The 23,826-nt window shown below is 43.6% G+C and overlaps 1 protein-coding gene across 2 annotated transcripts in view; it reads right to left on the minus strand.

The window, feature by feature from the left end:
• Positions 1 to 23,826, minus strand: part of TMTC2 (transmembrane O-mannosyltransferase targeting cadherins 2) — a 728,331-nt gene that overhangs the window by 543,695 nt on the left and 160,810 nt on the right. The window lies entirely within an intron of this gene.

Here is a 23,826-nt window from a genome sequence, read left to right on the forward strand (position 1 = left end):
TCCAATCTGGTCTGAAAGCACCCAATCCTGCGGATTCCAGATTCGGATGCCAACTTAAGAAAATCTCTAGCTGAGCATTGAGTCTGTCTGCAAAGAGATCTACCTGACAAGGACCCCAAATGTCCATCAGAGCTAGAAAGACTTGCCTGTTCAGACACCAATTGCTTGAGTCCTTGTGGTTCCGAGAAAACCAATCTACCTCCATATTTTTCAACCCAGGAATGTGTTCTGCCTGAACTACACTATTCGATTTTAGACACTAGTCCCAAAATACTTTGGCCAAATCTGCCAAATCGTTCGATTTCGGACCTCCTAGCTTGTTGACATATCTTACCGCTGAGACATTGTCCATTCTTAAGAGAATTGAACAACTTGCCGAGTCCATCGCAAAACTTTTTATAGCAAAAAAGCCTGCTAGGAGATACAGACAGTTTATATGCAAACTCCTTTCTTCTTCCTTCCAAAGACCACCCGTAGAAACTGAGCCACAGTTTGCTCCCCATCCTGACACACTCGCATCTGATTCGATCACCAGATCAGAGAGAGATCCAAAAATTGCTCTCCCATTCCATGCTTCCACATTTTTTAACCACCAGTCGATTTCTTCCCTCGCATCCTGAGTGAGTGTTACTTCCTCGGAATAACTCAAGCCATCTCTTAGCTGTTTGCTCTTCAGATGCTGGAGAGCCTGATAATTCAAAGGACCAGGAAAAATGTCTTGAATCGTAGAGGATAAGTAAGTTTATTACCCTTCCAAGCATTCGAAGAGATATCTTCCCCAAAGTTAGGATATTCCTCAATTCCTTTTTTATAAGTTTTAATTTTTCTAATGGAGGTTTCATTTGACCTTGGAGAGTGTCTATCATGAAACCTAGGAATTGAATAGCCTGATTTGGAATTAGACAAGACTTCTTTCTGTTTACCACAAAACCTGGATCCTCTAAGAGATTTATCGCCAGAGTAGTTTGATCAATAACTCTCAATTTGACTTGATCCATTATATGAGTATGTCGTCTAGATAGATAATTAGACGTACCCCTCGTCCTCTTAAATAAGCTGCCACTGGCCTGAGGACCTTGATGAAGCACCAAGGGGCCAAAGAGAGACCGAAGGGTAGGCATACAAACTCCCACATGTTTCCACTCCATCTGAAACGGAGATATTTTTGGTGATCTTTGCAAATAGAGATTGTTAAATAAGCATCTCTAATATCTAGTCTTGTCAAGCAATCCCCCGGCTGAAGAATATCTCTTATTAGGTGTAGACTTTCCATTTTGAAGTGGTGGTACTCTACCCAATCGTTGACTCTTTAGCTTTATAACTGGTCTCATACCCTTCTCTTTTTTCTGGACTAGAAAAATATTGCTTATAAATCCTTTTGTCGATTCTAGTGATTCCCTGATGGCACCTTGCTCTAGTAAGTCTTGAACCTCTGTCTGCTAGTTTTGATAATTCTTTGTTGAACCTGATGACCTCTGGGATATGATCTTGAACAGGTTCCTCCACAAAGTCTATCTGGTATCCCATAACAGTCTCCAACACCCAAGGGTCTTGTGTTCTTGATAACCAATTTTTTGCAAATTGTGCTAGCCTCCTACCTATTTTTATAGGGATAACAGAAGGTTCTTGACCTACCCGAGCCTCTTGAGCCACGAGCACCTTGTGATCCTCTTTCTCTAAACCCTTGCCTCTGAGGGTAGAAGCCTGTATATGAGTTTTGGGGTTGGTAGAGGTTAGATCTAAATCCTATCTGAAATGAGGTCCTTGAATTTGGTTGGACCCGGCCAGGAAATCGATCTCTTGATCGACCGACCCCACTAAAAACACATCTGTCGAAGACCTTTTTGATGTCTCTTTGGGATTTTTGAATGGAGTTCAAGGCTCCTACCTATTTGGACATCTCTTTGATGAAGTTGTCCCCAAAAAGTAGTCCATTAGCTTCCTGCCCTCCTTCATTGTTGGCAAGTTCCACCAATTTGGGGTAAATTTTTAAGAAGGCTGCTTTTCCTTCTATCAACATTTAAGGCGGTATTAGCATTGCCTAGGAGGCATACTGCTCTTTATATCCACTGTCTTAGCTCTTCTAGATTAAAAGTTGAATTGCCAACGAAGGCCTCTTTGGCCATGTAAAAAATCTTAGTCAAGTGGCCAGAAAGGTCTAAGAGCCCGTCTTGGCACATACATAAGCCATTGTCTAGGCCTTTCATAGGGTCTCTACCACCCTTAGCAATAAATGCAATTATTTTCGGATCCAATGCAGGTGTTTGCGCAACCTTATTGGGGAGCGATGGTCTAGGACATTCAGATCTGAGGCGTAGTCTCACATCCTTGGGTATTTGTTTTCTTAGACAACAAAAGAAGAGAGGTCCGGTCATATACAAAGCTACCAAATATATGAGCAAGGAGATAAGTGGTCAATATTAATCACAGGTACTCCATTTGAGTAGGAAAGCCCTCACACACCGACCTAGTCAGTGTCATGCTTCATCATCGGGCCCCACCGAAGAGACCGAGTGTCTCTTCGGTGTGCTGCGACGCCAGAAATACTGCGGAGCTGGTCGTGTGGGGAGGACGTGTTGTGGAGATTGCTAAATTAAAAGTGACTGAGGGTATCGAAAAACTTTTAATGAATGATCCCTAAGACACGAGTAAGTGGTATATGTGTCTGAATTTAAAGGCCAAGGTTTTTAGGATATTGAATAAATTCAGCTAAATACCACAAGTTTATTAAAATCAGTCAACATGTTTCTGCCTTATCTGTGGTATATATTCACCATGGCATTCTTCAGGACTATACCCCGGCGGTATGGACACTCTAATAGTCCACCCTAACCTGGGGACGTGTAAGTGAAAAAAGGAAAAGTGAAAAAAGTGCTTAAAAATTAGAAGAGCAATTGCTCATTCCAAAAAAACCCAAAAATTCAAGGGTGTATCAGCACCTGTAAAAGAAAATGACAAAGACAAACAGATAATGACATACATACGATTAGTTTATGTCAGCGTAGTCTTATTATAGTGCTCATAAGATGGTGGCAAACCTTTGTGTGCACACACAATAACTGATATCTTATGCACCATCCAAATAGCCCCTAGGGGTATTATACATGCTAAGAGGTGAAGTGCTAAAGGTGATTAAAAAACTACTATGGTAGTGCTTTGGGATAAAAACACGGTGTGAATTCTCCATGAAGAGGGATCAATTTGACCAAACGGTCGGTGTCCCCTTAGGATGGTAATTATGGAGAAAATCTCACTTTAAAACAGGGCGCTACTAGCACCATGGGTCTCGGGAGGAGGATTGGAGCGCGCTTGGCACATCCTAGGAAAAGAGAGGAGGTACATGTCAACAGAACCCAACCAAGCCTCGTCTTGATCCTGGGCGCGTCCCGCCTTAGTGGGCGTATGCGTTCCAGGCCTCGACCTGGGCGGGACACGCCCAACCCGGAATCGAGCGCGCACACTGAAGCAAAGCGCTCTTAAACACCTTTACCGGCCCCGCTCTCCATCGTCGGGGTCCGGTTCAGAGGATTCTTGCAGGTTGAGAAGCGGGTTGTGAGCGCAGAGGGCGTGAGTCTGGATCACCAGCGGAACGCCATTCACAATGACCATAAGCTAAGTACCTGTGTGTTGGTTGGGTTCTGTTGACATGTACCTCCTCTCTTTTCCTAGGATGTGCCAAAGCGCGCTCCAATCCTCCTCCCGAGACCCATGGTGCTAGTAGCGCCCTGTTTTAAAGTGAGATTTTCTCCATAATTACCATCCTAAGGGGACACCGACCGTTTGGTCAAATTGATCCCTCTTCATGGAGAATTCACACCGTGTTTTTATCCCAAAGCACTACCATAGTAGTTTTTTAATCACCTTTAGCACTTCACCTCTTAGCATGTATAATACCCCTAGGGGCTATTTGGATGGTGCATAAGATATCAGTTATTGTGTGTGCACACAAAGGTTTGCCACCATCTTATGAGCACTATAATAAGACTACGCTGACATAAACTAATCGTATGTATGTCATTATCTGTTTGTCTTTGTCATTTTCTTTTACAGGTGCTGATACACCCTTGAATTTTTGGGTTTTTTTGGAATGAGCAATTGCTCTTCTAATTTTTAAGCACTTTTTTCACTTTTCCTTTTTTCACTTACACGTCCCCAGGTTAGGGTGGACTATTAGAGTGTCCATACCGCCGGGGTATAGTCCTGAAGAATGCCATGGTGAATATATACCACAGATAAGGCAGAAACATGTTGACTGATTTTAATAAACTTGTGGTATTTAGCTGAATTTATTCAATATCCTAAAAACCTTGGCCTTTAAATTCAGACACATATACCACTTACTCGTGTCTTAGGGATCATTCATTAAAAGTTTTTCGATACCCTCAGTCACTTTTAATTTAGCAATCTCCACAACACGTCCTCCCCACACGACCAGCTCCGCAGTATTTCTGGCGTCGCAGCACACCGAAGAGACACTCGGTCTCTTCGGTGGGGCCCGATGATGAAGCATGACACTGACTAGGTCGGTGTGTGAGGGCTTTCCTACTCAAATGGAGTACCTGTGATTAATATTGACCACTTATCTCCTTGCTCATATATTTGGTAGCTTTGTATATGACCGGACCTCTCTTCTTTTGTTGTCTGATACTTAACTGGGGTGTAAGAGAGTGTCTCTGACCTTCCCTTCCTCTCTCTTTGTTGATATATATTTGTTTTCTTAGCCAGAACTGCATATAGGGTGCTACATGTGCAGCTGGAGACCATTCGGGAGATAAGGGGTGTTTCAATAAGGACGGATCAAACATAAGTTCCCCGAAGGGATCAGTTAGTTCCCCAAAATCTTGATCCTCCAAAACAACCTTATTGTTGTATTTTGATGGTAATGTCTCAGATCCGTCTGAGTCGAAATCAGAGGAACAGCTCAATTCAACCTCACTGCTCCCGGAGGAGTCATCACAATGCACAACCTTATATTTGCAAGCGTTAGTTAATTGTGTTTCTGATTTGTTAGATGGACCCTTCGCATGGTTCCCCTGTGTGTCCTCGACACTACCAATATTAATTTGGACAGATATTTTCTTAGAATCAAAAAATTTACCCCTTTTGTAATTAGGGCCAGTTAGATGTAAATCTTTACGCTGTGGTATGCTAATTAAAGATTGTAATAAGATTAGCCTCAATGTCTTAAATAAAATCCAGATTTTCTGACCATTAACGTTGGGGAAAATCTACATTTATCAGACATGGTCCTTCACCTACCATTTGTCTCTCTGGCATAAAATATCATGATCCCGTTACGCAGGAAGACAATCAATTCATCATGAAATGTAACTCAAAGTACTAAAGAGGAGAACAATATTTTAAAGCTTCAATCAAAAACTCACTTGCTGTCAGCAGTCATACAACTCACTTCTTATCCTGCCAGAAGAATGTGAGATGTTCTTTTATCAGCCTATTGCTGGAAGAACGTGAGATGTTCTTTTACCAGCCTATCATCATACTTTACACTTTTCTAGTGGCAACCTCAGCAGAGCATGTCCAAAGACACCATCCACACCCTCAATCAGTAACACATCCTGCAAACACACCTCCCCTAAATTGTTGATCAGACAAACCATACCAAATAGGTGCACAGGAGTGAAATCGCCTTTCATTTTTGGAATATCCGGGTTGAAATGTACATTATGGTTTAATCTTCATAAAGATCTCCATTTGGACTTAGGTCAGAAAATGCGTACAAATGTGATTAGCATGACTTTGAGGCACCTGCCAAAAATCAGAACTTGTCCCCAATTAACTGTCTGCCTTGAACCAGACCCACAATCCTCCTATGGTTTCAAGACATTTGGTTCTTGGTGCAAATGAATGCCGAAAGTTATTTCGGTAACCCCATATTTACAAAACCAAAGGTGTTCCATATTTAATTTGGCTAACAACCCATCTCAAATTCAGTTATCTGAAGAATTACATGTCTGTCAGTCTGCAATGCCACATGCAACAAAAAGGAATGCTGCTTTGTGTGACAACAAACGATCTGTGTGAATTTCCTCGCAGTCACCGCATTGCCCCTGTTCCTACACCAATATTTACCATGTTTCCCTGGTTACCATTTTCCTCTGGTCAGTCTCAAATTTCTTGACAAACGCCACATTTAGTTATGTTCGCCCAGCTGCCACTCATCTGAGTAATGCTTCGGTCACGCGCAGAACATATTTCACGGTCCTCCAGACACGCCTGGACCAGACGCGTGCTAGTAGGAAAGTGAGCCCTATCACAGCCCTCAAGAGCATTTCAATGTCTGGCAGATGTTCAGACCAGCATCGTTTACAGGAGTCACCGAGGTAAAGATGGTTTGCGTAAAAAGCCAGCATGTCAACCATCTACCCAGCAGGCAATGAAACTGCTGACACTAGGCCATTACAGCACTGCCAGGCTTGCTATTCCTAGTCGGCTTCCTACCCCTGTCCCTAAGGGACACTTGAGCTGATCAATGGAGACGTCAGTCCGTCGACTGACACAATACCTTTATGAAAAATGTCCACCAGTGCGCTCCTATTAAAGTCTGAATTGCTCCCACGGAAACAGACATCAAAAGAAAAATTGCTTTTCTAATCTAATCACTTGCACTAACTTGACCCTACATTTTCTGTATCTGTCTGGAGGCAAAATGACTGAAATGAAGAGCTGCGCGTAACCAGCAGCCACTTTCGTCGACACGACACGTGTAAACTTCGAGGGCAATGCGGTTTCTCTTCTTCAGACGGCAGCAAAGAAGAAATACATAGTGGCACTTTTGGAACCGGCAGGGCAAAATATTACTCAAGAAATATCTTGTCGGGTGAGAAAAAGTTAAACCAAGTAACAGAGCGTGAAACGATTCACTCAAAATGCTTTATCTCATGTCTGATCTCGGGCAAGTGACTTCCAGCTCAGGGTTTAGTTAAGCAGTTACATGAATGGGTGACCAAGCTAGGCTTCGTTAACAGTTAAGTGCAGCATTAACATAATGTGCAGAGATCAGACCACATGAAGGCGATGCAGTAATGAACAGCAGAGCTACAGCTGTGGGAAGCGGACACCTTGGCAAAGTTCCAATGACACCTCCCTTGTCTCTGAAGCAGTCCCCTTCAGGCCTCCGTGGAATTGCTGAATGTTTAACAGCCCGACCCGTGCCTGACTTCGTCATGGCTACAAATGTCTGAGACCGTGGCCCCCACAGGCTCAACCCGTGTCCCTCCGGACAGTACTCCACTTCCTTACTACAGTAATGTGAGGTGAGCGGAACAAACAGCCTTATTAATCCGAACTACAACTGTAAGAACTGGTCACAGAAAAGTCACCGACCAAACGAAAAATCACCTCCAATTGCTCAATAACGCATACACTAAGCTCCGTCAGGAACTTCTACAAAAAGCACTCGTTTTGTAGTCGGAGGTCTGAATATCTCAAATAAATAGTTGCACGCACAAGAAAAGTGGTGGCCAGGAAGGGGGAGGATTTAACGAGACATGCCGCGTGCTCACGGACGTCATTCCAAATAAAATAAAGTGGTGCCTGCAACGAATCGGTATAGGTGCGAACCACAAATGGGAAATCGATGCTGCTAAATTATGCATGAAGAATATATACAGTGATTTGTTAAAGAAAGTTCTGCTTAATCCCCTAACAGATGATACGATGATTCTAAAGTCAGCATTCCTAAAAGGCGGCTTGAAATAGAAATGAAGCAGGATTGATTTTTCTGTCTCGTCCGTTTTCGATCCTCTTCTATATACACAAATATATATGACATTTATGCTGTGGCTGAAACAGTGCCATCAGAATGAGCTGCCGTGGAAATGTGCTCCCTGTAGTGCGAACGGGTCCTGCGCATAAAATACACTAAACTGACTGGATGAAGGACAGGGTGGTATTTAAAATCAAAGTAGCCGAAATGAAAAAAGAATGTATTCACTTATGTAATTTTTTTGCTTTAAACATTAGCAAAATGCTATTACAAAATGTTCTGATTAATTTGCATTTTGTTCTCCGAATAGTACAAACAATTGACTTAGTAAACCATTTAATCACAGACGAAAAATTACAATGAAATATGACACTGCTGGTAAGAACAGCTGACTTGGTTGCAGTTTCATGACCCAGTCCTGAATGTCCTAAAGTCAACGTTTTAACGGCCTTGGAAAGCTTTACTTGTAGAGAACCACTCTCTTCACATAGCTTTGGCAACAGTGCCAAGGAGATCAGGAGGCGAGAGACAAGATCATTAGAGATAAATGTGGATTATATATCTATATAAAATATTAGAGTTAAAAAAAAAACTGCCTCGAGTCTTGACGTGTAGACAGACTAGTTGAGGTGTTTTAGTTCTGGGGAAAGGGAGTCCCCTTTGCATAGTGTGATGATACCCAAGATTTCTGCTTCTCCGGCGCATCTTCGATAGGGCAGAAGACAGACTGCATCTACGGCAGTGGTTCTTAACCTGTGGTCTGTGGATCCCCAGGATTCCACAACACCTACTCAGGGGGTGCACACATGTGTAGAAGGTTAAATAATATAGCAGATTAATATAGTGTACATAAAGGAACAAACTGTGAAATTGAAAATTTAGAAACGTTCTGTAAATGTGAGGTTCAAATCGAAAAAATTGTTTAGGCTTGGGTCCCAGTCATCCAGTAATGACTTAGTGGGGGTCCTTTGATGCAATTAGTGATTCAGCGTGGGGTCCACAGAAGTCGAAAGTTAAGAACCGTTGCTCTAGAAGTATGATCTGATAATGTTGGCAGTACCCAGAACTTTTGTTCCATAAGGTGCCTAAGATCAGACAAACTGTTTTCAAATGCATCTTTCTTGTGACAGGAAGCCAAAGTAGCTCTTACAGCAATAGGGTAAAATGGGGACTTTGCCGGTTCAGCAGGCACGTCAAACTGCTTGTTTTGGACCTGCTGCAGGTTAGTACTTTATTTATGTGCCAAACCCACAGAGGTGGCTTCATAACAAACAATTTGTAACAGGTCTGTTATTTGGGAAAGAGCGTAATTATTCTTATTGATTGTCGCATAAAGGAGCTTCAACAAGTTATTGAAATTCTCCTGGTGGGCTAAGGCGAGCCAGCAACAAAAAACAGGTCACTCAGACTCTTAGCCCTCTGCAGTGGGTGGCAGAGTGATATTACTAGCAAGCAATCTGAATGGGAGGGGGAGCTTTACGTCTACAGCAGACAAACATCTCAGTTTAGATCCATTTAAGGTGAAGCCACTGGACAGCATCCAACCCTGTGCGTATCCAGTAGGTTTTCGGTAGACCATTAACGAAGACTTGGCTTTCAGTACCATCAGTGTTTGCTGGCAAATTAAAAACATCTATGAGTCCACCCACATTCAGTTATTTCCTTGATACAAAGGTGAGGGCAAGATGCTACAACAGCAGTTCCTAGTCATAAACAAACCCAGTTCACTCTCAGGAATACCTCTTAGTGTGTACCCATGGTCTTGAGCTAAAACCACAAGGTAAACCAGGTCAAACTGAAATGGATGACTTGACAGAAGGAAAAATGAAAGTTTGTGAAGACTGATAGGCCACAGACCTGACAGACCTTCATTGTGGGGGCAGCCTGCACAGCACACTGTAGGCATCCGTGGGAGAACGAGAGAAAGCCAATTATGGGCTGAGGCAAATGAAATGCACCAGAGACACATGCAGCTTGCACATCTTTCTACAGATCAAACAGAGGAGCAATTAAAAAAAGTTAAGTGTTCTGATAACCAATAAGAGTTCATAAAATTTTTACCTACAAGAGCAAAGACTGCTGCAGGCACTTAGAGTAGAGTCTTAACCCAGGTTCATCATGCTTGTGCGGTTCCCCCTCAGGTAAGTAGCCTCAATGGTTTCAAGAATATTAAGATTTGTTTCCCAGCCAGCAAAAAAGTTTCTCAGAACATCCACAAGGGTACAGATTAGGAGTAAATGCATGAACACCTGAATGAGATAGAAAGGTCATTATACAGAAATTGAAGGAGAACTGAAATGACTTAAGATTTTGGTAGCAAACTGCATTCAAATTTCCATGGGTTCACCAGAAGAGTTATTGATATCAAATATGTCAAAATTCCTGTCAGTGTCCCAAAGGTGTCCCCCTGTGCACAGAGCAACAAGACAGAAAAAAAAATGTTTTTATTTATCATTGAGCAAGGTGCAGGTCAAGCTCTGATGTAGGTGGATTAATAGAGCAGATGCCTTTTAGCGGTGCCCATGCATCTAGCTCCCCTGATTGTGTTAAAGGTGATGAGACCAGTACCATCAGTAGTTGAATTACAGTGGGACCATTTCCAGTCAAATAGTAGGGTGTTTAACCACATGGAGTATATGTTATTTTCCGCTTCCCTTATTTCTTGCCCTTTACTGCCCCAGTGTCTTATGGTAGCCCAATAATATTTCTCAGTAATACATTTCATTGCAGCCACTGCGAGTATTCTTAACAAGTAATTTCAGCATGATTGACGAACGGAAGGGGAATGGTTTACTCAAAAGATCTCTGACAAACAACTATGTGACTTCTGTTCACATTCCTAAGAAAAAGTGTCGAATGTTGTTGCATATTTAGAAGACATGCTAGAATCTGTTTCAATTTCCCATTTTCTTACAGCAACCAAACCCAGACAACACTGGCCCCTCCACGTTCACCAGTCCCTCATATGGGCCTGCACCCAAGGCGTTTCACTGGACCACCTTCCACTGGAACTCCTGCTAACATGGAGAATAAATCATCTCATTTGCTGATCTGAATACTAGGATGTAGTCTTCATCCTCACATATCATGATCTCCCTGACCTAGTCTACTAATAACAGGGTTGAAGCCACTGAGTTTTGGACCCATAAATGGAAATAGTTCTCTTTTGTCTTGTCCAAGGGGAATGTGACTGGAATATGAGGCCACTGTCTCTTGTCCTCGGTTCTTAAGAGGGGCTGCAGGTAGTGCATCATTGGATATTATATTCAAGTGAATGTGAGATGACAAATGTTTTTTTAAGTTCCTTGAAGGAAAGACTTTAGAGTCCTGCATCTACAGTGAGAAAGTTTTTAAAACCTCAAATCTTCCAAGTCTCCCAGTGCATTTGGTCTGGATGTGGTCGTAAAACCTGAGTAGCAAAGAAAAGCGTTCATTGTAGAGAGGTAAACTGGTAACAGTTTATTTATTCTTTGCACTGTGGATTTGAACCGGAAGCTGGCAATGCAGAAACGGTCACTTTGCACTATCAGCGAATCATGGAATGGAGCCCAGGATGTTTACCTAAATAGAGCTTTCTGTCCACTTGAGTTGCTGCAGGTGATTAGCACAAATAATGTCTTCAGGGTTTGGGGTTCAGCGAGGCGTCAGCATCCAACCCTGGAGTCTGGCAAGGAACCACCCAAGGCAATCCCTCCCATTTTTGCATGTGACTTTCATAAAAAAATCAATATTGCTGGCATCCGATTTAATGTGCACGGCCTGGTCTGTTAGGGCACTCATGTAGATGTGGAAGATTGTTAGCACATAGGAGCGAGCCTTGAGGGAATGCTAAAAGTCACAGAGATATGCTGGCCTGTGGGAGCCCATATATAAAAGATGTCATGAGCTTTTGTTTTGTGTGGAGTTTTATATAGCGCTACTAGACCCGAAGGCTTTACATGAGCACCAGTTACATTACAGACGGACACATTCATTTTTTTAGGCATGAGGAGAGGAGATTAATGATTTGCCCAGAATCATAAAATGTTGAGCATCACTGCCAAGACTCGAACCCGGTTCTCCAGCTCTGAGATCGACCTCCCTAGCTGTTAGGGCACATTCTCTACAGAGAGAATGTTACAATATGATGTGCTCTACTGCCGGACAATACAGACCAAGCCCATTCTAGGGGAGACCGTGTTGATCAAGGGTGATGGACCACTGCAACAATGCCAGACTAGAAACTGTATAATTCGTTTCATTACCCATCTCATCATATATTCAGAAGGCTGAACGAGAGAGTTTCCAGACTGAGTTTCATGCTAATCTCCATCTTATACACCAAGCTCAGCAGTTGGCACACAAGACACTAAGTTACCTTACATGCATTATATTATGTGACATCTTGTCCACTGCATTCCCCAAAAAAACAAAGGGGTAAAATATTACTAAAATATGCATTATCTTACTTTTACCCACACCTGGGTTTGTGGCTTACAGCTGAGCAATTGGTTTGCAAAACACCCCTTTCTACAACAAAAAGATCTAGTAAGAAAATAAAGGATATTGATTCAGATATGTTATTCAGTTTTGAGGGAGGTTGTGTTCATAAAAAGCCATAGAGAAAGCAATATAATGGTCCTTCATCATCACAATGCTAACGTACTAATTTGCAGAGCTCATTAAACCAGTTTACGTTGCACTCGCATCACAAGCCAGCAGATTTACTGTTCCAGTGTCAATTTATTTCATCACACTTTTGGGTAACAATTCACAATGATTCTAGATTAAAATAGAGCTTAGAAAAATAAGAAAAGATGCAGATTAAGCCACTGTTATTAGCAACTTTACTTATATACCTGTCCAGTGAGAAAAGACTAAGCTGAATGGGAGCGGTGTGCATTATCAAGCTTATTCACTCTTTTTAGATATATATTGCATTAAGAGGAACCTTTTTAGTAACCAATAACATTATTCCACTGTAGTCTTATTCCTCTTTAAAACTCAAGTGACAACTGGAATTAATGAATGAAAAGGGAGCTAGTAAAGCTTTTTTCAATCTCTAAGGTAGAAAATGCTACAATCATGTGGTGACAACACTATCTTGAATTAGAAAATGTATTAAAAAACATATCCACTGACACATTTTATGCAATAAATCTTAAGAAATTAAGTATATATTGCTTGACTGAAGTCATACGCTGCTTTGAAGCTCCAGTGACAACTAGAATTAATGCATGACAAAGGAGGTAAGTAAGCATTTGTGCATTCTCATGGGTATAAGATGTTACAATCATGTGGTGGCAATAATGTATGTTGGATTAATTTTTTTAAAACATATGCATTTACACATTTCATAAATTAAATCTTAAGAAATGAAGTGCATGTTGCTTGACTGAAGTTAGCAGAAATGTTGATAGGTCCAGCAGATGACACGGTGTGAAACCAAAGCAGGAAAAAAGAAACCACATAATCCTTGATTGGCACTTCAATTCCTCACCAACAAATTGTTTCAGAAAATATGCCTGGAGGAATTTTCTTTAAAAGCAAGGAATAGTTTGATAGTGATCAAGTTAGACTTGGCATACTTGTCTTGGTTCTCCCCTAACTTTTTGCCTTCAACCCTCATGTTTTGTTGACTGCTTTTTTTGCTGGCTTTAGGACTCTGCACACTTTACCACTGCTAACCAGTGCAAAAATGCTTGTGTTCTAGCCTTAAAACATGTTTGACTTGGCTTACACCCAATTAGCCTCTTTCATTTACTTGCAAGTCCTTAGTAATGTGTTCTAGCCTCCCCTGCACCTCAGTTTCAAAATTGTATGCTGGAAATCAATAGTTGGATGAGCAAGCACTGCCTTAAACTTCATTTGGATAAAACCGAGATAGTGATTTTTGGTAACCTTCAACCCAAATGGGACGACCTATAGTGGCCTATTGAAATGGGAGTACTACCAAAACCAGTAGCAAAGGCCAAAAATCTAGGGGTATTGAATGATAATAAGTTATCGTACTCACAGCAAACCAATGCAGTGGTTTCTGCTGCCTTTCATTTGATTATGAAACTGAAGAAGGTTCTTCCGTACATTCCTACCAAGTCTAGGAGGAGGGTTGTGACTGCCCTTGTGCTACCAACACTAGACTACTGCAATGGACTGTCTCTGAATATGCAGAAATAGCACCTAAAAAAGTTGCAAAAAGTAAAAAATGCAGCCGCAAGCCTCCTATTGAATCGGCCTAAATAAGTGTCAGTTTCTAATGAAATTCGAAAGCTCCATTGGCTTCCTGAGGCAAGTTGCGTCAAGTTTAAGACACTATGCTTAGCTTATAAAACCTTGAATAGCATGGGACCTGTATTCTTAAGTAGTTTTCATTGGTAGACAGCTTATGCTCTACTGACGCTAGGTTCATGATGGCTTCCAGAATTTGCACTTCCAGTTGGGGGGCCGTACCATAGGTTATGGGACGGCCAAATTACAGAATAAATTCTCAATGCATATTAGGTCAGCAAGTTTGCTTTCTTCCTATAGAAAGAATCTTAAAACCTGGCTGTTCCAGAACTAGATCTTGATGCCCAGGGCATACTTTTAGTATCAGCGCCAAGACACCTCTGGGTATTCGCACACTCAAGAAGTTAAATTAACATAACATACTACGTATGCCCACAGCCTGTAAATTAACTGCTACTAGTGGGCTTGCAGCACTAATGGTACCACCCACTTGGGTAGCCCTTTTAAACATGTCTCAGGCCTGCCATTGCAGCCTGGTTGCGCAGTTTTAAACTGCCCTTTTAACCTGGAAAACTAAATCTTCTGCCAGGCCCAAGACTTTCTTTTTAATAGGTATAAGTCAACCCTATGGTAGGCCTTGAACAGCCCAAAAGGTAGGGTGCAATTTATTTAAAAGTAGGACATGCACTTTTAAGTTTTACCTTCCTAGTAGTGAAAATCTATTAAAATATTTTTTTACTACTGCAAGGCCTACCTCTCTGATAGGATAACATTGGAGTTACGTTATTGCATTTACGCTGTAACTTTCAATTGGAAGCAGGTTCACGGGTTGAATTGGGGTCTAAAGAATTGCAATTAAAAGCCCTCTTTAATGTTGAGGCAAGACTTTTTAATCACAACTATGAAAATGCCACTTTTAGAAAGTTAGCATTTTCCTGCCCTAAAAATGTGGTTGCTGCATCAGACCCTGGGACACATGACTAGGTGTAGCCGGAAGATAGTCTTTGTGTATTGGTCCCAGACAGTGAGAGAAAGAAGATGTCTTGGCAGAATGGGCCACTCTGATTTAACAAGCGGGAGGAGCGGTCACCTACCACACTTGCACATCACAAAGGCTCTGCCTGAGCACTCTCACAAATGGTTTGTCCCTAGTCTTTTGTGACCCCAGACAAGTTGGGACCAGGACGGGGAGGAAGGGGACTTGTGACACCTCAGGGAGGGTGGAAATCTCTAGAAGCTTCCTCCACTTTAAAGTGGGAACCAGGTATAAATATTCGGCCCTTAGGCCCAACTTTACAGTACACTTCTGGGCCTGTGGACTATGCTAGGAAGAATGACAGCTGTGCTGCTGAAATGAATGCCACTCTGCTGGACTGCAGCTTTGAAGGACTGATGCCCTGCTGCCTTCCTGCCTAGGTGAGAAGAACTGGGCCTGCATCCCTAAATCCAGGACCCCAAAATGACTCCAAAGGCTTCTTGGCGGGCCTCCTGAACAGAAGCCTCAGGAAAACAGCAGCCTTCCAACAAGCTTGAAAGCAACACCTAAGCTCTGCCATCTGTGAGCCCTGCCCTCCCAAGTGGTGCCATCCCAGGCCTGGAGCCTTGTAAGTGGACCTAAAGTGGACCTAAAGGTGAGTCAGCCCATCTGTGGATTCAGCAGAACAGACACATCTTTGCGGCACATCTCCAGCAGAACCGACGCATTGCCCTTGGAGCCGACGCATAGTCTCTGCTGAACGGACTTCCCTGACGCAGGGACTTTGCATCGTCATCGCAGCCCATCAGAGAAAAAGCATCTTTACGCAAGGGCATTGCCTCGCCCGAAGCAGCCCCCGCTGCGTAATGCATCTCCACATCAAGGGGCCGATTCACAGAACTATTCTGAGGCAAAATCCTAACCTTACTACTTTTGGCATTCACAGAAGGCACTTATGATTTTTGGTATTCACAGAATGCAACGACGACTCCTAACTTTATGTCCACACTCGGGCCGGAATTTCTGCACCCAGACCGTACTCGCCGCACCCGGAGCGTACTCTCCAGCTTGAGACATGATCTCTGGCTGGGGCCGGATAAAGTGTAATCAATGGGCCGGATTGTAATTTTGACAAAAAAAGAACATTAGGAATGTGTGATAAATGGTACAGGAGGTCATGAAAAACAGTTTGGGCATGGCAAAGGGTACGGCCAGACACTATATCATAACCCAGAAATTTATTTCCTTTGCATCATGGTACATGCAGTGCACAATTTGTGCTCCCCTCAGTGTTGACTGCACAGCATGATTGTATGGATACTGCCTGAGTGAATGGATGAGTGCATGAGTAGTGCTTGGGTGGAAGGTTTGGTGGGAGGGTAATGTCTGGGTCATTTGATGAGGGCAAGCATGAGTGCAAGAGTAATGCCTGGGTCATTGGTTGAGTGCATGGGTAGTGCCTGAATGAATGTAGACCATATTTGTATATGTGGAGAGCCCTTTCAGAGACACACACACACCAGAGGAATCGGACGGGTGATACTAGTATAACCAAGAATGATATAATCTGTCTCTGACAAGTTAAGGATCTCCGAAGAGATTGTATCTCTTTTGTAAATGAGTGTTAGCATGAGTGAAATAGTTTGATGGGTGAGAGTGAAGTATAAATGCTGAGTGTGGGGTTGTCTGTGCATTTTTTAAATTACATTCTGATTTTGGAGCTGGTATGCTGGCTATCTTGGCTCCAACACAGCCACAGATGAAGACACCTTTTATAACTTGAAGCAATCTAATTCATTGTTTAAGTATCTATCTACTGTTCAGGTGCTGACATTTTATGCTTTTAGTAATGCAGCATTTTTGTATACCAAAATGTTGGAGGTACATTGGCAATTGTCTATTTGTTTAATTGTTAAATGTATGTAAGATAATGATGAACTTTTTTGATTGACCATGAATAGCAATAACATTATATAAAAATAGTATAAAATATTTTCTTATGAAAAAAACAAACAATAATAATAGTGCATTTTTGAATTTATGTTACTGTATGTTATTGACCCTGGGTTGGTTGCTATGAATGAGCCCCAAGAGGCCAGATTGTAAAGTAATATAGGTCAGTTCAGAGGTTTTTCTTTCTCTATTTGTTGTTTTCCCCTCCACTTGCACCTGAAAGTAATTAGGGGGTACCTTTCTTCTTCTGTGGTGCTTAGTAAGGCCACAACACAGTGTTCTGCTTTTTGGTGCTATGTTCACTTTAAGTATTCAAAACTGCATATCACCAGTTCTATTGATTGGATTTTTGTCGTTTTGGTCCTGATTTTTTCGTTAGTGAGGTGCCAGTGGGAGGGTCAAATGAAGGGGGGGCCCTTGGCAGCCAATTTTAGTCCCCAGTGAGGTGCCATCGGGCGGACCAGTCAGTCACCCGGATTTAGTCGCCAGCTTAGCAGCTGTGCTCCCGTGGTGTCACAGTCAGGGACATGGACCCCTGTGGCAGACAGTGGGGCTTTGCTGGCTGAGGGGGAGCTTGGAGAAGGCTAGGAAGCTGGTGGTGCAGCTCGAAAGGGTTAAGCCGGTGTGAGCCCAGATTGTAGCTCCAGCCAGCGGAGCTGATCAGGGCGCTGCAATGGAACAGCAAGGGTGCTCGTGAACCTGAGAAATAGGTTGCAGCGGAAGATTGAGATTCCACCAAGAAGCAACACACTGCAGCAGCATGTATAACGCAACTGTTGCCAAGTCTGTGCTTGGGGGAAATACGGTCCCCAAGGGAGCCTCCCACGGGAGGTGAAACAAAAAATGTGAAAGGGAAATATGTGGATATGTTTGAATTGTTGGTTGACAAGTCAGAAAAGGAAGAGAAAAAAGATGTAACGAGTGTGCTCACTCCAGGGATGGGGGCCATTGGCCTAACAAAAAGAAGATTGATGAGACATTGGTTAATTGGATAAAGGGTTTCTCAAATTATAATGCAATCATGGCAGAGCGTTTTACCAGTTTAGGCGCTCAAATGACATGCTATTAGAATAGGAATGCCTTTGCACATGATGAATACGGGGTTGTGGGGTGGAAGGAGAACAGTAAGGAGTTTAGGAGAGCGAAGGCGACTTACTCTGATTTAACTTGGGATCAGACTGACCTCATTATGTGGCTATGCCACATGAAACCAGAGTTCCAGGACACCGCCCTCGGGCACTCCTACTGAGCGGTCCGCTCCGGTAACGCGGGGCGTGCTGGTACTAGAACAGGCAACGTTCCTGTAGATTCAAACTGACTTGTTCTTTCTGTGGCCTCCCCTCTCACCCAGAGTCTAAATGTTTTAAGAAGTCAAAGGACAAAGGGGGTAAGAAGCAAGAATAGTGACTTACCCCTCATCAGGGCTCCCTCCCGGTGAAGATAGAGGCATTAATACCCTGGTTAAATAGATAGAGTTGCCCAACCACAGCCCAGATTATTTTTGAAGGTTTCAAGGAGGGTTTTAGAATTCCTGCACCTGGCAACATAGGTGTTCCATACTATGGGAATCAACAGTCGGTAAGTTCCAACAAGGCAGTAGCGATAGCAAAGATAGGGAAAGAGCTGAGGCTGGGGAGGGTGGCTGGCCCATTTGAGACAGTCCCGGTAGAGGGCTTTGTCTGCTCACCGCTGGGGCTGGGGCCCATGAAGGACATGGGAGAATTTTGCTTAATTTACAATTTGCCTGCTCCCAGGCACCAATCACTGAATGATGCTATTGACAGTGCTCTATGCTCCGTCAGATATGCCACTCTCGATCAGGCAATACAGATGCTTCAGGAGCTGGGGCCAGGTACCCTGCAAAATCGTACATTGAATCAGCGTTCCGCCTACTCCCCGAGCACCTGCAGGATTTTCATTTGTTGAGTTTTCAACTTGAGAGGAATACTACATGGACAAGTGCATGCACATGGGGTGCTCTGTCTCTTGCTCATACTTTGAGAAATTCAGTTATTTTCTTAAATGGGTTTTCAGGCAGGTGACGGGTCATCGGGGGTTCTCCACTACTTGGACAATTTCCTCTTCCTGGGCTCACCGGGTTCACAAGAGTGTGGCGGGTCTCTACAGTCTTTTTGCACACTCAAGCAGGATTTTGGATTTCCTTTAGCGCCAGGCAAAACTGTGGACCCTTTGCGAGAAACTGAGTTTCTGGGCATCGAGTTAGACTCTGTGAATGGGGTTTCGTGGCTCCCCCAGAGGAAGTTTGCTGCTTTCACCCTCGCACTGCAAGAGTGTCTGAGAAGGGAAAAGGTCACCTTACATCAGCTGCAACAAACTGTTGGGCAGCACAACTTTGCGCTAGAAATCATCCCCATGGCCCGCCCATGTTTCCGTTACGTCGCGCATGCAATGTCTTGCCTGAGGGAGAAGCCCCACCAAACGCGGTTGTCCAGTGAGGTCCTTCAGGATATGTGTATTTGAATGGCATCCGTGCGTGATTTCAATGGCACCGTGGTGTGGCCCAGTCCTCCCAGGTCCAGTGAAGAACTGGGCCTGTTGACAGACACAGCGGGAAGCGAGGGGTTTGGTGTCGGCCTGGTCCACACAGCATTAGCCGTCTTGGTGGGTGGAGTCTGGTTTGACGGCTAACATTGGTTTCTTGGAGCGGGTTCCCATCCTGTGGAGAGGTGTGGTGCAGCAGCCAGAGCAGCTGACTTCGGAGCACAAGGTTCACGGTTCGATCCCGGGTTCTGGCGGCAGCTCAGCTCAGCACCATGTGACTCTGGGCAATAGCTCACTTAATTTCCACGACTGCCCCAGGCGCCTTGAGACCCGTAAGGGTGAGTAGTTTGCGCTTTACAAATACGGATTTACATTTACATCCTGGTGTCATTGACCAGTTGGCCAGAACAGTTTTGCAATCACTCTTTCTTTTTTTTGGTCTGACAACATGTCAGCAGTGGAGTGCATTATCCAGAGGCAGCTAAATGAAAAATTATACTAAGGCTGTTAAAAGAGATAGTGCTCCAGTGCATGAAATTGAATGTGTTGTTTAGGGCCAAGACTGTCCCAGGTGTGCTGAACAATGCTACTGATGCTCTGCTTGTTTCAAGATGCAGGTGCTCAGGTCATACCACCCAAAAGCAGCAAAAAGCCCAAAGCCCTTTCCAGACCATCTATGGCAACTTGGTGCCCAACCTATCGGACCTCGTGGCAGCCAGCCTAGCGCCCAGGACAGGGCGGGCCACTTTATAAAATAAAATAAAAAATATGAGGGGGCTTTTAGCACCTATTGAACTTTCCTTGGGTAAGGTTGGGAAGGGATTTGGCTTGAATACTTTGCTGTCTTATCATTTCTGAGGGTATTGAAGGATAGGGGCGTTCTGCAGCATGCGCATGGCGCCACCTGGTGATTTCGTTTTTGGAGAAAATGTAGGGACACCGGGATCCCACCCGCACTTTCATAGTGCAGAGGGATCCGAAGGGGTGGCAACGTTTGCAGGGTTCACAACCAGTAGCAGTATTAGGAGCGCTGGGGAGCGTGTGGAGATCCACAGGGGAGATCCATCTGTTCAGCATAGCATTTACCCTAGCCTTTTATGGCACGTTCAGGATTGGGGAACTGGTAGCGTGTAACAAGAAGGAATGGCATGGAGAGCTTCAGTTTGCACATGTCCATTTACAAGGGCGTTCGGTGTCTCTATCGATCCCTCGGTCAAAAATGGACCAGAGCGGCAGGGGGACCATGTTATGTTGCATAAAGAGCAAGGAAGCTCTTGCAGTCTTGTGGACAAGCTCGAGTCATTCTTGGCAAGCAGTCCTCGGGTCGGGGGTACTTTTTAACCCACGAGGATGGCACACCGCTCACCAAATTCCAGTTCAATTGGGTTCTTGGTTTAGCGCTTAGGACAGCAGGGTTGGACCCTTCCAAATTCGGTTCCCATTCTTTCAGAATTGGAGCGGTCACGGAAGCCACAGCCAGAGGCCTCACAGGACAAGCAGTGCAGAAGTTTGGTCGGTGGTCTTCTGAATGTTATAAATGATATGTGCGGATAGGCATGCTTTGTGTCTACATGTTCTAATAGCAGTGTTCTTTCTTCGTTTTCTCGCAGTTTTCATGTCCTGTGATGCAAGAGGGAAGCTCGATGTTATACGCCGGTCGTCGTATCCTTGTCCAGCTCAGGTGCCTGCCTGGGGACCGGGTGAGACGGAAGTATGGGCAGTAGGCCACTGATATGTAAACAGATTGAAACATCCTATTTTCACAAAAAATTACGTAGAGCAGGCCTGGCAGGCGGGGTTCAACATGTCCTTTCACGGTCAAGGAGGGTTGCGCCTGGGGCAGTTAAGGAGCATGTTAGCGGTTTTGCTGGTTAAGGTACACACGACCCCTACAATTGTGGCGATACATTTGGGGGGGCAACCATCTGGTACACTTGGGCAGGAGGGGCCTGTTTGGGGCACTAATCATGGAGAAAGGGTGGTTGGCAAAGAGGTGTCCACAGTATGTTGTGGCTTGGTCTCACATCATCCCACGATTCCAATGGCGGGGGGACATTAAGTCTGGGCCCTGAACTATTCAGTAAGAAGAATTAGTAAAAAGATGGACAAGTTGTTTAGGACCCCAAAACTCCAAACCATCTCACATGGGTGCATCAGGAGGGAGAGGTTTTTGTTGCAGAATGGCCTTCACCTCTTGAAGTTGGGTAACAAGTTTTTTCTAGAGAACTTGCTGGCATGGTTAATCAGGGTGCGGGACAGGGCATGACGTGAAGGTATTTCTGAAGGGGTGGGGGGCAGATAGTCTGGCAAATGTGCTGGCCTGTGGCGGTAAGCGCATGATTGGTGGGGCATTTACGGTCCTTAGTAGGCATCACCATTGTTAATGGGGATACCTGGTGGATAGCGGGCTCTCATGGAACTTCAGGGGGCGCTTACGCCCAATAGGATGGAGGGTGCAGGGTGGGGAAGTGCACGCTTCCAGTAGGCCCATGCGGTCAATACCCACACGGGCGAGTGGGCGCCAACTTAGCATAACAGCGCAGGCCCTTGGGGTAGTATTTGAGGGAGTAGGGGGTGCTCAAGGTAGGTAACCTTCTGCGCAAGGTCACTCTGGAGGAGGTGGGGAGGGTGGACCTAGCACGTAGTTGGACCAGTCAAGACCTTGCCCGTAGGCTCAATTCAGGATACGCAGAGGCAAATGTATATATATTCTTTAATTTAAGATTAGGAATGGCTATGTATTAAAATCTCTGTTAAGGTTAGCCATCCACGAACACTGTAAATAATCTTGTACATAAGTTCGATGTATGAATACGGTCTGGATTGTCATGGCGGGTTTCCGCATATTGAAATATGAAAATTTTAATATGTTGTCATTTGATAAAATACAGCCGGGGTTGTTATGACCCCCCTAACCCAAAGAAACGTTCTGTTACGTTGTGTCTGATCTATGCATCAGGGAACGAGAGGAGGTGGTGGTACCCACGAGGCCACGGGATGGAAAGGGAGTGTCTGGGTGGGGTAGGCACTCGGCAGTACCTGGCCATATAATTTGGGGTTTGCTCATTACTTCACCCTAACAAGGATTGTGATTTCTGCTGGAGTAGGGCTTCACCCCACTCAATCTGTAACCCAATTTCTTAGAGATCATCATTCTCTAGTTTTAGAATGGATATTTTGAGTTAGGATCGTGAGTGGAAAAAGAACATAAGTGTGGGAGAAACCGGGAGAAGCAGATGGAAAGGATCAATAGATACATGCACAGGGAGCTAAAAGAAAAATATGTTAATTATTAAATTATTGAAGATATAAGTAATTTTGCTTGAGCGAAACTTAAATCCTATCCCAGATAAATTACTAATTTAAAAGTAGCATATAGATTTAAGCTAACTTTCAGGGAAAAATAGGATATTGTGAAGCAAAATAAGAGGTTGGTACACAGTTTATAAACAACAATTGAGAGAGGAGTTGATTAGGCAAGGTAAGATCAGTTACAGGAAAATCAACAAACTTAGCTAGACTGGTAATTTATTTCCTAGCTAAAGAGGCAGTCACAACTAACCATTGATGATATATGATATTGTATGCCTATTTCTGTAGCAATTACCCCCGATGATGCGATTATTCTGAGGATGCTTTCATAAACTGAGATTTGGCAACCAAGCTGTGAGGCATTTTCTATTTGCTGTTGCAGACTTGGAAGTACCCAAGATATAGGTCATGTTTTAATTTGCTCATGATTTTATGGAGTATGAATACTGTTCAGACAATTTTCAAAAATAAGTTAATGGTCGGTCAGGTGTTCTAAAGTGTTAGATTTGCTGTAAACTTGCCTTTTTAGACTGAAAACTGCGCTGCTATGACGTTATATGCATATTTCTTTCTTTGTAGCTTCTGTGTAGCAGGACAGCCTGGTCTTAACAGACATTGTATATCGAGATTGTGAAGGATCTCCACAATAACTTTCTTTAATCGTACAGTACTGCGCTTTAATTTCATTCAATTAGTAATCACACAACTACTAACCTACTTTGTTTCTAGAGACTATTAGACATTGAAAGTTCTCAGTTTTTGACGTGCGGGCATTCTTAACACTCTCACCACTCTCACAGGTAGGAAGAAGCCCTTAGCACTTACTGAGTTAATGATATGCCACTACAATTATTACACAATTACAACTCAAATCAGTACGGATTTACCCAATTGACTGGAAGCAGCAAATAGGAAACTACTCTCGTGTGTGCACGTGCAATTTATTTTAAGTACTAGTTGAATCTTATCTACTGATCATGAACATCTCCAAGTAATCATCAAGTTTCTTGCTTTAATAGCCTTAGCCTGCTACAAGATGGTGACAGGCAGCAGAAGAACAGGCAGACCCACAAACAAACGGGTACAGACTTCAAGCCCAGCGAAAAGGAAGCGTGAGCAGAGCTATAAATAGCTGAATAAGGATTAAGTA

This window comes from Lissotriton helveticus, chromosome 1_1 (assembly GCF_964261635.1).
Source record: "Lissotriton helveticus chromosome 1_1, aLisHel1.1, whole genome shotgun sequence".
In the NCBI taxonomy this organism is placed as follows: domain Eukaryota; kingdom Metazoa; phylum Chordata; class Amphibia; order Caudata; family Salamandridae; genus Lissotriton; species Lissotriton helveticus.